We start from the raw sequence: 13,853 nt of genomic DNA on the forward strand, positions 1-13,853 counted from the left end.
TTTATACAAGAAAATGGGCTTTACACTCAATATCTGCAGAACAAAGACCTTCTATCAATCTCCCTCCAATGCATTTTATCCATGCAGCATGATAAGAAAGTAAAAATTCTGTTCCCATGATAAAAATGCTGTTCTACTCTCCATAGGTTAAATCCAAGAGTAGGATGCACTAATAACATGGTCCCTCAAGACCAAATGAAGAATTGTATTAGAAGTGACTTAAAACTAGACAGTCTGTCCTAATACCTGCTACACTGCAGTTGTGTGCAGCCCACACCAGGATGGGAAGCAATTCAGATGCCTTGTTCCTCTGTTTGCTTGGGAAATTAAGCCAAGGTGCAAAGTGTATCTCAGTTGCAGAGCGACTTTTACAGAAAAGTCAAATCCTCATGACGTTTATCCTTTCACCGCTGTCAAGTCGAATGGAACAGCAAAACAAGAACCAACCACTTGAAAAAAAATTTGGTGCAAATTTGCGAGCAGTTTTTAAATAACCTGAGAATGCATCCAAGCTTCTACTCATTTATTTCATACCTATCACAAATAACAAGCTTACGATTTTACTAAAGTATCAGCACATTATAATGCCTATTTGTTGTCCATCCTTCAATTTCCAAACCATCTGCATGTTTCAGCCATGGATTAACAAATCACTATTTTTGAACCCAACATTTCTGGCAGTAACAACAAATGTTGCTGAGGGGTTTCTCATAAAATTCATGTTCAAAGATTTCCATGGTTTTCAGACAGAAAAATAAACATGCAAATACAGTAAGTGAAGAGTAATACAAGTCTAAAACAAAAAGTTGATGCAATAATGGAAGACATTTGAATGGAGAAAAACAAAATGACCATCACCAATTAGCAAAAGATGAGAGTCTTTGCTAAACTGAATGTAATTTTGCCTGAAATAAGTCCATTCAGTACTAAATATATCTGTATTTTAAATTGAAATGACATCATACGTTCATGTTTCTGGAAAATGTTGTACTAATTTAAAAGTAACCTTTACTACAAGCTTCCCATAGCACTCTAATCTCTAAATGATTCTACCATCAGAATGAATCAAGTACGTTTAGAAGTTTTTTTCCTAATACTGCCAATTGTTTGGTGATATATAAGTGCAAATTAGGTTACACAAGGACTCAAGGGGGAAAATTGGAGGAGCTTTGACATAATTTGTGCAGAGATCATTAATATGTCCAAAACAAAAAAATCTTTCCCAATAAAACAAAAATCATAATGGAACCTTCACAATTTGTTCTGTTGTTTAAGAAAGGCTCTAAAATTAAGCCCGGAAATTATAGGAAGGGACTGGATATACAAGTATCCAGACAGACAGGAAATGATTGGTATAGTCAACATGGCTTTGTGTGCAATAGCACATGTCTAACCAATAACAGAGTATTTTTTGAGGAGGTTACCAGGGAAGTTTATGATGGGAAGTTAGTGGATGTTGCCTACATGGACTTCACCAAGGTCTTGGGGGTGACAATATCCTGATGGGAGGTTGGTCAAGAAGGTTAAGTTGCTTGGCATTCAGTGTGAGGTAGTAAATTGGATTTGACATTGGCTTCATGAAACAAGCCACAGAGTGATAGTAGATGGTTGCCTCTCTGACCAGAGGCCCGTGACTAGTGGTGTGCTGCAGGGATCAGGGCCGGATCCCTTGTTGTTTGTCATCTACATCAACAAACTGGACGATTATGTGGTGAACTAGATCAGCAAATTTGCAGATGGCGTCAAGATTGGGGGCATAGTAGACAACAAGGAAGGCTATCAAAAATTGTCGCAGGATCTGGACCAGCTAGGAAAATGGGCTGAAAATAGCTGATAGAATTTAATGCAGACAAAACTGTAAGTGTTGCATTTTGGAAGGACTAACCAGGATTGGTCTTACACGGTGAGTGGTAGGGAACTGAGGAGTATGGTAGAACAGAGGGATTTTGGAATACAGATCCTTGAGGATGGCATTACAGGTGGATAAAGTTTTAAGGAGAGCTTTTGGTGCTTCGGCCTTCATAAATCAGGGCACTGAGTACAGGAGTTTGAATATCATGTTGCAGTTGTGTAAGGTGTTGATGAGGCCTAATTGGAACATTGTGTGCAGTTCTGGTCACCTACCTAAGGGAACGATATCAATAAGTTTGAAAGAGTACAGAGAAAATTTGCAAGAATGTTTCCAAGAATTGAGGACCTGTGTTCCAGAGAAAGGTTGAATAGGTTAGGACTTGGAGCATAAGTGAATGAGGGAGAGGTTTGCTAGAGATATACAAGATTATGAAGGATATAAATTGGGTAAATGCAAACAGGCTTCTTCCACTGAGATTGGATTAGAGGAGAACCAGAGGTCATTTGTTAAGGGTAAAGGGTGAAATATTGAAGGCAAACATGAGAGGGAACTTCTTCACTCAGAAGATGGTGAGAGTATGGAACAAGCTGCTAGTAGATGTGGTAGATGCAGGTTCAATTTCTGCATTGAAAAGAAAAGTGGATAGATACATTGATTGGAGTGGTGTGGAGGGCTATGGTCCACGTGCAGGTCGCTGCGAATAGGCAATACAAAACTTCAGCATGGACTTAATAGGCCAAAAGACCCGTTTCTGTTCTGCAGTGTTCTATGATTCCAACTTCAGTTTTGAAACAAAATAAGCCTTGAACAGTCTATTCAATTCAACATTGCAAAACTCTAAATAGTATGTTGAATTTGGAACAGCAAAATCAATAAACTGATGTAAAACAAGTTTTTCCCCTCAAAGTCAAAGCAGCTTGTATACCTCAACTAACTCAATCTTCACTAGTCAATCCTGATAGAGACATAATCTGATTAGAGATAGTCAGCATGGCTTTGTCAAGGGCAGATCGTGCCTTCCGAGCCTGATCAAATTTTTTGATATAACAAAACACATTGATGAATGTAGAGCAGTGGATGTACTGTGTATGGATTTCAGTATGGATTTCCATTTGATAAAGTTCCCCATGCAAGGCTCCTTCAGAAAGTAAGGAGGCATGGGATCCAAGGAGACCTTGCTTTGTGGATCCAGAATTGACTTGCCAACAGAAGGCAAAAGGTGATTGTAGATGGTTCGTATTCTGGATGGAGGTCGGTGACCAGTAGTGTTCTGCAGGGATCTGTTCCAGGACCCCTCCTCTTTGTGATTTTTATAAATGACCTGCATAAAGAAGTAAAAGGGTGGGTTAGTAAGTTTGCTGATGACACAAAGGTTGGGGATGTTGTGGATGGTCTGGATGGTTGTGAGAGGTTACAGCAGGACATCAATAGGATGCAGAACTGAGCTGAGAAATGGCAGATGGACTTCAACCCAGAGAAGTGTGAAGTGGTTCACTTTGGTAGGTACAATTTGAAGACAGAATATAATATAAAAAGTAAGACTCTTGGCAGTGGGGAGGATCTGTGAGATCTTGGGTTTCATGTCGATAGAGCACTCAAAGCTGCTGCGCAGTTTGACAGTGTTATTAAGAAGGCGTATGGTGTGTTAGCATTCATTAACCATGGGATTGAGTTCAAGAGCCGTGAGGTAATGTTACAGCTATATCAGACCTTGGTCAGACCCCACTTGGTGTACTGCATTCAGTTCTGGTCATCACACTACAGGAAGGATGTGGATACTATAGAGTGCAGAGGAGATTTAGAAAGATGTTGCCTGGATTGGAGGGTGTACCTTATGAGAGTAGGTTGAGTGTACTTGACCTTTTCTCCTTGGAGCAATGGAGGAGGAGAGGTAACCTGATAGAGGTGTATAAGATGATGAGGTGCATTGATTGTGTGGATAGTCAGAGTCTCTTTCCCAGGACTGAAATGGCTAACCAAGGGGGCATAGTTTTAAGGTGCTTGGAAGTAGGTACTGAGGGGATGTCAGGTGTAAGTTTTTCCACACTGAGAGTGGTGGGTGCGTGGAATGCACTGCCGGCAGCGGTGGTCGATGCGGATACAAGTAGGGTCTTTTAAGAGACTCTTAGATAGGTACACGGAGCTTAGAGAAATAGAGGGCTATGCGCTAGGGAAATTCTAGGCAGTTTCCAGAGTAGGCTACATGGTCGGCACAACATTGTAGGCTGAAGGGCCTGTAACGTGCTGTAAATGTTCTATGTTCTATGTTTAATGCAGCTACAATACAAGATTATATATTTAAACATTTTATATGCCCAAATTTTTAGGATTTTGCAGTTTTGAACTACAAATCATTTTAACCCTGTTCTTCCACCACTCTCAGGCCTTGGAATTTGACTCAATGTTGTTTCCTCCATATGTGATCAATTCTAATGTGGACAGTTCTCTTTCCTATACAGTGTTATCTTGTTAGTAAATCATTTGCTGATTTCTTACTCTGGCAAGGATTAAGGGGTGCACCCATTTTATTATCCTTTTTTATGCACTGGTGTGTCCACTAAAAGCAATTTAATGCTAAATGGTGGATGGAAAATAAAAAGTGACAATCTTACATACTGTTTCTCTCCTTTTAACCATATTTACTAAATAACCTACAAGATTTAAAAAGTCAACAAATTACAATACTGTTCAGCAAATGAGGCGTGGACAGGAATAAGTGTCTAGATTTTAAATGTCACTGCATTCGAAAGACAATTCCTGCAGTTTGCTCAGACCATAATTTACTAAGTATATTGGAAAGCAAACCTTGACGGGCCTGCACTACACAAATCCAAGGCACTTCTTTAAAAATGGGAAAGATCTCAAATGATCTTTACTGCTTATCTAATAAAACAGGTTTCAACTGTCCTGTACATTAAATTGACATACGGAAATGGCCCCAGTCTTCCTTATCTATAGAGGTTGCCACACAGAAAAATAATCTGTCATGTTACTACATAAGTTAATGATCTACGCAAGTACAGACCACAAAAAGCTGAAACACACTGTGTCTCATCAGTTGATTACTAAAATAAAATAAAGGGTTTATATTGCAAGTAATAATGCATGACATTGGAATCAGGGATTATTAAATTTAACATTTAAAGTATAAAGAATAACATTTGCAGCTAGTGTTAATAGCTGATACAGATATCACACAAATTTTATTTAGAAATGAAAGAAACTAAAACTCAATTTCAAACCTGCTTGATAAATATAAAAATGTTACAAAACACAAAATATATTCTTAAAGCCTATTTTAATCAAAGCCATAAGCTTTACATTTAAAATAAAAGTAATGTTTACATTGTTATGCGTAAGAGAAGACATCCATCTACTTTTCAGAAACCTTTGGCATTACAGTAATTGTTTTCAGTAGCAGCATCAGTGCACAGAAAAGGAGAACAGAAAATAAGTCACACCCCTTCAATCCTTCCCAGAATTATGAAATCTCAGACCAGTTTACCAACAAGGAAATAGAAAGTTCAAACTGCTCATTTACAAATCAGGTGACCAAACATTGCATAAACTAGAACTCTCAGACCTGAATTTCAGGAATTACAACTAGTTACAATGTAACAATTTTTGTCAATAAAGAACTAATGAACTGAAAGAAGGAACTTCACAATTCATGGCATCATATCTAATATGGAAATAGTAAGCCACATAAAAAAATGTCTTTCCATAGAATTACATGTTGGGACTTGATAGTTTTGAGAAAGCGCTCTATAAATAAATATTGCTATAGATTTAGATTCCTGCTAATGACAAAGAAATTTGAGTAAATTCAAAATACATTATGAAATGTTTTACTCTTCTAGAATTAAGTCTGTTTTTAAGTTCTAAAGCATAACATTATGTAAATTGATTCCTAGAATGAATCATGAAACATATGACCATTATTGATGAGTTAACATGCTCTTGGCCAAGCTGCTCCAATACAACCTCAAGATTGGCACCTAACGGACAATGTGGATAATTGCCCAGATATGCCTTGCCCAGAAGAAGCAGGTCAAATTGAACCCAGCCAATTATTCCCATTTGTTCGCTTTCAAGCATCAGCAAAGTCATGGAAGGGATAACCAGGGTCTCAGCATGAAACGCTGATTGTACATTTTTCTACAGATGCTGCCTGACCTACTGAATTCCTCCAGCATTTTGTGTGTGTTGCTTGGATTTCCAGCATCTACAAATTTTCTCTAGGACAGTATAATCAAATGGAATCTGCTTAGCAACAGTCGGATAACTGTACAATGCTCAGCATCTTTCGTGACTCCTCAGATAATGAAGCAGTCCGCATGCAAACAGAATACCTGGACAAAACCAAGGCTTGGAATAATAGGTAGTGAGTAATATCCATGCCACACAAGTGCTAGGCAATGATGATATCCAGCAAGAGGAAATTCACTATCACAGCTGACACTGAATGTCATTACCATCACTGAACCCCTCACTATAATATCCTAGGTGTTACCATCAACCAGAAACTCAACTGCAGTAGCTGTACACCCAATGTAGCTCGGAGGCAAGAAGCAGAGTGTGGTGGTTGGAGGTTGTCTTACAGAATACAGGCTGATCAGAACTGTGCCACAAGGGTCAGTATTGGGATCATCTTATTCAATATTTATGATTTGGCTATGAATACACCTGCCTCGATCAGTAGGTTTGTGGATGATACAGCTTTGGGAGGTGTTGCTGACAGTAAAAAAGGTTTTTAAAGAAAGGAGATCCTGCTCAGTGAGGGAAGTGTGCTGAAGGAGGGCAAATGGATTTCAGTGCAGCCAAGTGTGAGGTGACACATTTTAGGAAGTCAAACCACCCTAGGACTTGTACTATGAACAGGGGGACCCAGGAATACCAGTGCATTGATCATTGAAAGCTGTGTCACAGGTAGAAAGAGTCATGGAAAAGGCTTTTAGCACACTGGCCTTCATCAGTCAGGGCAGTGAGAACAGGAGTATCAGGACTGAATTATAGGGAGATGTTGGCCAGGCTATGTCTTTAGTCCTTGGAATATAGAAGAGCAAGGGATGGCCTTACAGAGTGTCTGAAGTTTTGAGAGGCATAAATAAGGTGGATAATGACAGTCTCTTTCCCAGGGTCAGAGAGTCCAGAGGGCACAAGCTTCAGGTAAGAGGGGAAAGATTTAAAAGAGACCTGAAAGGCAACACTTTCACACACAGGGCAGTGATTATATCAATGAGCTGCCAGAGAAAGGGTTTGAGGCAGGTAAAATAGTATCATTTAGGAAGCACTTGATTTGGTACACGGAGGGGCAGGGCTTGTAAGAGTATGGGCCAATGCAGAAGATTGGTACTAGCTGGATGGATATCAGGGTCGACATTGACTGATGGGGCCATAAGGCGTAATTCATTCTTTATTGCTCTATGACTATGACTCAGACCTTCAATATGTGTATTAACACAAATGTAAATAGCAGTTACACTTACTGCAATAATTAGTAATTTATGATTTGGATGATATATCCCAATGTCAAAATAGTAGTCTATAAAAGAAATGTCAAAGTAGGACTGAAGTTACACAATGCATTGTAACAGTTTTTAAAATTATATTATAGTGATGTCAGGAACTCAGTTTAGCTCCTGTTGATAATATTTAAACACAAAATAACTCTTGACATCCTGTCTAATCTAGTGACAGATATGCTCCATCTTTCTGACATATTCAATTGAATACCAGCCCATCACAGATGGCAATCCCAGTTACACCTTTATCACACTCTCAGCCCTTCTCCCAACAAAACTATCATCCCTTCCCCCAAGGTTGATAACTCACTTCCTTGTTTATCTTTTCTCCAAATTCTTGCTGTTTTTGAGTTGCCTCCCTCATTTCGTTATTCTAAATACCATAATCATTCAGATCAAGACTTTCCAATTTTCCCCTTTTCACCTTCTAAATCAGCCAAGACCATCTTTAAACTTCATTGAACCCTTTCCAGAAGCAGTTCTCTTTCTTTGCCACACTTCCAGGAGACATATCATACCATCCAATTCCAAACTGAGCTCTTCACCTACCCCACTGGCTCTCTACCATTCATCCTGCAACCTGCACATGATCTACATTGAAATTTATATTGTTGACACCTTAGGTTGTAAAATTTTCATTCCCTTTGGTTTATTACACTTCATGAGTTCAACAGTCCACACCTCCATGGACTTCATCTGCCCTACATATCCCCCTTGCTCCCCTTCTCTCTCTCTTTCTCTCACACACACTCTCTCTCTTTTCACGTCTGTGGTTTATGCCTATTCTGTTTACTCCCTACTTTCCAATTATTTTCATACTGCTCCATTTATTGGTTCTCTAAGGTAATTTCCCACTCATTTTCTGATAGATTCTCTCTTCCATTTCTTACTTCCAGGTCTCTCCATAAACCCAGTTGTAGTATTCTTCTCTTTCCCTTCCTCTCCTTGCACTCATCCATATTTTACATTTCTCTCCTAGAGGCATACAGTCATAGAAAAGGACAGCACCGAAACAGGCCCTAATCCATGCCAATCTATTTAAACTGCCTAGTTCCACTGACCTGAACTCGGACCATAACCCTCCATACCCCTTCCATCCATGTACCTATCCAAACTTTTCTTAAATGTTGAAACCAAGTTTGCATGCATCACTTGTGCTGGCAGCTTCTCCCATACTGTCTTGACCCTCTGAGTGAAGAAGTTTCCCCTCATGCTCACCTTAAACATTTCACCCTTTACCCTTAACCCATGACCTGCATTTGTAGTCCCACAAAAACTCAGTGAGAAAAGCTGCTTGCATTTACCCTATCTATACACCTCATAATTTTGTATACCTCTATCAAATCTTCTACAATCCAAGGAATAAAGTTGTAAATTTTGTCTGTACTCATTCAATCTTGCTTATAACTTTCCTGTACATCGGAGACCAAAACTGCAAACAACTTCTGCACTTGCCTCCTACAGGGCTCCGAGGGAATGCCTTGTCAGGGACTGGGGATTTATCCACCCTAATTTGCCTCAAGACAGCCAACATTTCAATTTTTGCAATCTGTACAGGGTCCACGATCTTGCTGCTGCTTTGCATCACTTCTATAGACTCTGTGTCTGTTTCCTGAGTAAACACAGGTGCAAAAAATCCAATTAAGATCTCCCCCATCTCTTTTGGTTCCATACACAGATTACCTTTCTGATCTTCCACAAGACCAATTTTGTCTCTTGCAACCCTTCTGCTCATAACATATCTGTGGAATCCCTCAGGATTCTCTTTCACCTTGTCGGCAGGGCAACCTCGTGCATCCTTTTAGCCCTCCCAATTTGTTTAAGTGTTCTGTTGAATTATTTGTACTCCATAAGTACCTCATTTGTTCCTACTTGCAATGCATCTCCTTTTTTTCCCTTAGCCAGGGCCTCAATATCTCTTGAAAACCAAAGTTTCCTTTTCCTTTTAAATCTTTTTATGAATTTTCAAAATTATAAACACAATAACAACGTTAATACAAAGAGATTGGAATAATCTTATTATTAATAAACAAATACAAAAAAGATTTCAAATAACATAGGTATAATAGACTTACAAACTCATGATGAAATTAATCATAAAGAAAAAAAAACAAACAAAAAAAAAAATATATATACACACACACACACACACACACACACACAAAGAACCCCCCCCAAGAAAAAAAAACTAAATACTAAACCCAAGAAAAAGCAAACGGAACAAAACAGGGCTAGAAATATATCTTAAATCGACCACGTTTAGTAATGTCCTCTATTCATATATTTTAAGTTAATAAATTAGATTTGGAAAGGTCAAATTACATCATATGAAAATATTGCATAAAAGGTTTCCAAGTTTCTTCAAATTTAACCAAAGGATCAAAAATATCACTTATAATTTTTTCTAAATTTAAACTTAATATAGTTTGGGAAAACCAGTGGAATGTAGTAGGAGGATTAGTCTCCTTCCAGTTCAATAAAATAGATCTTCTGGCCATGTAACAAATGCTATCATCCAACAGGCTGAAGAAGACAAAGATCTGTGTTCTACCATTGGCAATCCAAAAATTGCCATAATAGGATGGGGTTGTAAATCAAAACATAAAACTGTTGAGATAATATCAAAAATATCTTTCCAATATTTTTCCAAGAGAGGACAGGACCAAAACATAGGAGTTAAAGAAGGCACCTCAAAGTGACATCTGCAACAAATAGGGTTTATATGGGAATATAAACAGGCTAATTTATCTTTAGACATATGGGCTCTGTGCACTACTTTAAGTTGTATTAATGTATGTTTAGCACATATAGAGGAAGTACTAAGTAATTGAAAAATTTTATCCCATTTCTCTATAGGTAGACAAAGTTGAAGTTCCCTTTCCCATTCATTTTTAATTTTATCAGATATACCTGGCTGTAATTTCATAATTATATCATAGATAAATGCTATTAATCCCTTCTGGAGAGGACTTAACCCTAAAATTTTATCAGTGATATCAGTAGGGTATGAAGTCGGAAAGGTAGGTAACGTAGTACTGGGTATTTAAAAAATTTCTTATTTGTAAATATCCAAAAAAATGGATCTAGGCAAATCAAATTTCTTAGGTAACTATTCAAAAGACATGAAACAGTTATCCAGAAATAAGTCATGAAAACATGTCATACCTTTTGTTTTCCATATCAAAAAGGCTTGGTCCATAACCGAGGGTTGAAAAAAGAAATTAGATATAATAGGACTTGATAACATAAGTTTGTTCAAACCTTCAAACCAAAAAATTTAAGAAATTGAAACCATATTCGCAATGTATGTTTAACTATTGGATTAACCATCTGTTTATTCAATTTAGATAGTACAAAAGGAAGTGAAGTTCCTAAGATGGAAGCTAAAGAGAACCCTTGTACAGAGGAAAACCAAGGTTTCCTACACCTATTATCTTTACCTTTTATTCGGACAGGCACAGACAAGCTTTGTACTTTCAAAATTTCACATTTGAAGGCCCCCCACTTGTCGAGTACACCTTTCCCAGAAATCTGCCTGTCACAATCCACACTTGCCAGATCCTTTCTGATGCCATCAAAGTTGGCCTTTCTCCAATTTAGAATCTCAACCAGTGGACCAGACCTAACCGATTAAGGAAACTTTCCTGAACACATTTGACAAGCTCCATACCTTCTAGTCCTTTTACAGTATGGGAGTCCCAGTCAATATGTGGAAAGCTAAAATCACCTACTATAACAATCTTATGTCTCTTTCAACAGTATGTAATCATTCTACAAATTTGTTCCACTAAATCCCACGGACTGCTGGGTGATATATGATATAGCCCCATTAATGTGATCATACCTTTCTTAACCCTCAGTTCCACCCATAAGACCTCAGACGAGTCATCCAGTCTGTCCTGACTGAGCACGGCCATGGCATTTTCCCTGAGCTGTCGGTCTTGCCCCTCCTGCAACCAAATCTCACTAATGGCAACAATATCATAATTCCATGTGTTGGTCCATGCCCCAAGCTCGTCTGCCTTTCATACAATATTTCTTGCATTGAAATAGACACAGCTCAGAGCATTAGTTGCACCATGCTTAACGTTTTGACTCCTGACTTTATCTGCGGAATTAACAACATCTATCTCCACAACCTCTTCACTATCCCACTATCTGTTCTGGTGCTCTGGTTCCCTATCCCCCGCCCCTGTGCAGCACTAGCAAACTTTCCCTCTAGGATATTAGTCCCCTTCTGGTTCAGGTGAAAACCATTTCTTCTGTACAGGTCAAATCCTCCCTGGAAGAGAGCTCAGTGATCTAAAACTCTTATGCCCTCTCCTACACCAACTACCTAACCACATGTTAAACAGTATGACCTTCCCATTTCCAGCCTCATTAGTACGTGGCATGGATAGCAGTCCTGAGATCACAGCCCTGAAGATCGTGTCCTTTAACTTAGCACCTAACTCCCTGAACTCACTTTGCAGAACCTCATCCCTCTTCCTACCTCTGTCATTGGTGCCTACATGGAATACAGCCTCTGGCTGCTCACCCTCCCACCTAAGAATGTTGAGGACCCGATCTGAGATGTCCCAGAACCTGGCACCCAGGAGGCAACATACCATCCAGGAATCTCATTCTTGCCAACATTAACCTCCTTTCTGTTCCCCTAATTATTATATCTCCTATCACCACAGTTCGCCTCTTCTCCTCCACTTCCCCTCTGAGTCACGGAGCCAGACACAATAACTTATGCCTGTTAGGTCACTTCCCCCTGCAACAGTATCCAAAGGGGGATGTTGTTGACGGGGTGACCACAGGGGTACACTGCACTGGCTGGTTAACCCCTTTCCCCTCCCTGACTGTCACTCAGTTTTGTGTCCCGGACCTCTCCTTTTTTCCACCAAATTCGCATAGTGGTATTGGTGCCGGACTTCGGGACAAAAGGTCCCGAGTTCGAATCCAGCCGGCTCCCCTGCATACTTTCCATCCGTGCTGGGTTAAGAGCTGGTGATCTCTTTGGAAACTCACCCGGCAGAAGGTAATGGCAAAACACTGCTGTAACTTGCCTCGTACGCGGTTCCCCACTACATCAGAGAGGCCTTGGGGGGAAATAGTCCGCTAACCAGAGAAACTCCGGATGCCACGTACCTTTCCTTTTCTTGTTACCCATAGTCTTCCTTTTCATCTAAACCAGTTACTTTCTGTCCTTTCCTTGTTCCCATTCAGCACCAATTTCCAGTGTTTTCTTCTCCGACATTCAGTTCGCCTGATTTAAGCTACTTGGTGGGTTTTTTTCCCTTGTAGCAACAAGCTACTTGTTGCTATGTTTCCCTTGCTTAACCTAATTTTATCATTTTTTTCTTTGATTCATAATTTACTCATCCTCCCTAGGGTACTCATTCACGTTTTCTATCTTCACCCCCTGACCCTACCCCATGCGCACTATCTCTGTCATTCATATGGCCTCTCTCTGCCACTCAGTCTCTTTCTATGTCACTCAGTCTCTGCCACACACTTCTTTTCTCTGTTACTCAGAGTCTCTCTCTCTCTCTTCCCCTGACCTATATTCTAGATTATTCTAAATCCCCACCTGTCATTCACATATAATTTCTGTGGCTCGCTGGTTCTCTGTCGCTGTCATTCATTCATTCTATCTCTCTCTCTCTGACCATCACTCGATTGTTTTCTGTCCCTCTTTCTCGCTCCTTCTCTTCGTGACACACTCTCGTTCTCTCTCCTTGTGACACTCGCAACATGCCTGTCAAGTCGCATTGTCCCCCTCTCTCTCTGACACTCACACCGTCTATCTCTCTCCCCTCCCCCACACCACCACACTGGCTGCCCGCGTTTCTCTTTCCCACTCAAGTACTCTCTTACTCCTGCTCATTCACTCATTGTCCGTCACTCCCATCACATTCTCCCTCTCTCTCTCCCGCACACACAAAGGCACGCATGTTCTTACCCTCATCTCATTCAGTCGCTCTCCTTCTCTCACAGACTCTCAGTCTCTCTCTTTCTCTCTCTCTCTCTTTGCTCACTTCTCCCTCTCTCTCAGGCACACACTGTCTCCCTCTGACTCCGCTCTGTGAGACACACTGTCAATCTCTCCTGTCACTCGGCATCTCCCGAAAACTCGCCCACAGCCGAGTTGGGAGCAAGAATAAGCGGAACTAGGAAAATGCCGGATTCCTACCGTACCGAGCCAATCCTCGTACCGTCTTTGGCGAAAAGTGAACAACCGAAGTGACAAAACTTGCCCAACTTATTGGAGTACTTCCGCTTCCGTTCGTTTACTGTAAACACTGCCTGAAAGGAGCCTTCCTGCGCCGCTCGTTCATCCAACCCGTTTCTGGCACCTAACGCGCACACTGCAGCAGCATCGAGCGCGGGGCCGGGGAGGTCACGGACGGTCTGGTGGAGCCCGTAGGTGCTGCAGCAGTGACCACTTTTACTGCACACCTTTCCCGTGCCTAATAGTATTATTTGTG

The 13,853-nt window shown here is 40.3% G+C and overlaps 1 protein-coding gene across 2 annotated transcripts in view; it reads right to left on the bottom strand.

Annotated features, from left to right (window-relative positions):
- itprid2 (ITPR interacting domain containing 2) overlaps positions 1 to 13,653 on the bottom strand; it is a 205,409-nt gene extending 191,756 nt beyond the window's left edge. Inside the window, exon 1 of one of the 2 annotated variants that reach the window (XM_072261755.1) lies at positions 13,564 to 13,653. The gene's annotated coding sequence lies outside the window, so the exon portion shown is untranslated. Of the gene's footprint in view, positions 1 to 13,558 lie in introns of both variants that reach the window. The other variant, XM_072261756.1, reaches the window with a different exon arrangement.
- Positions 13,654 to 13,853: the final 200 nt, after the last annotated feature.

The sequence above is a fragment of the Mobula birostris genome, chromosome 6, assembly GCF_030028105.1.
Source record: "Mobula birostris isolate sMobBir1 chromosome 6, sMobBir1.hap1, whole genome shotgun sequence".
NCBI classification, from domain to species: domain Eukaryota; kingdom Metazoa; phylum Chordata; class Chondrichthyes; order Myliobatiformes; family Myliobatidae; genus Mobula; species Mobula birostris.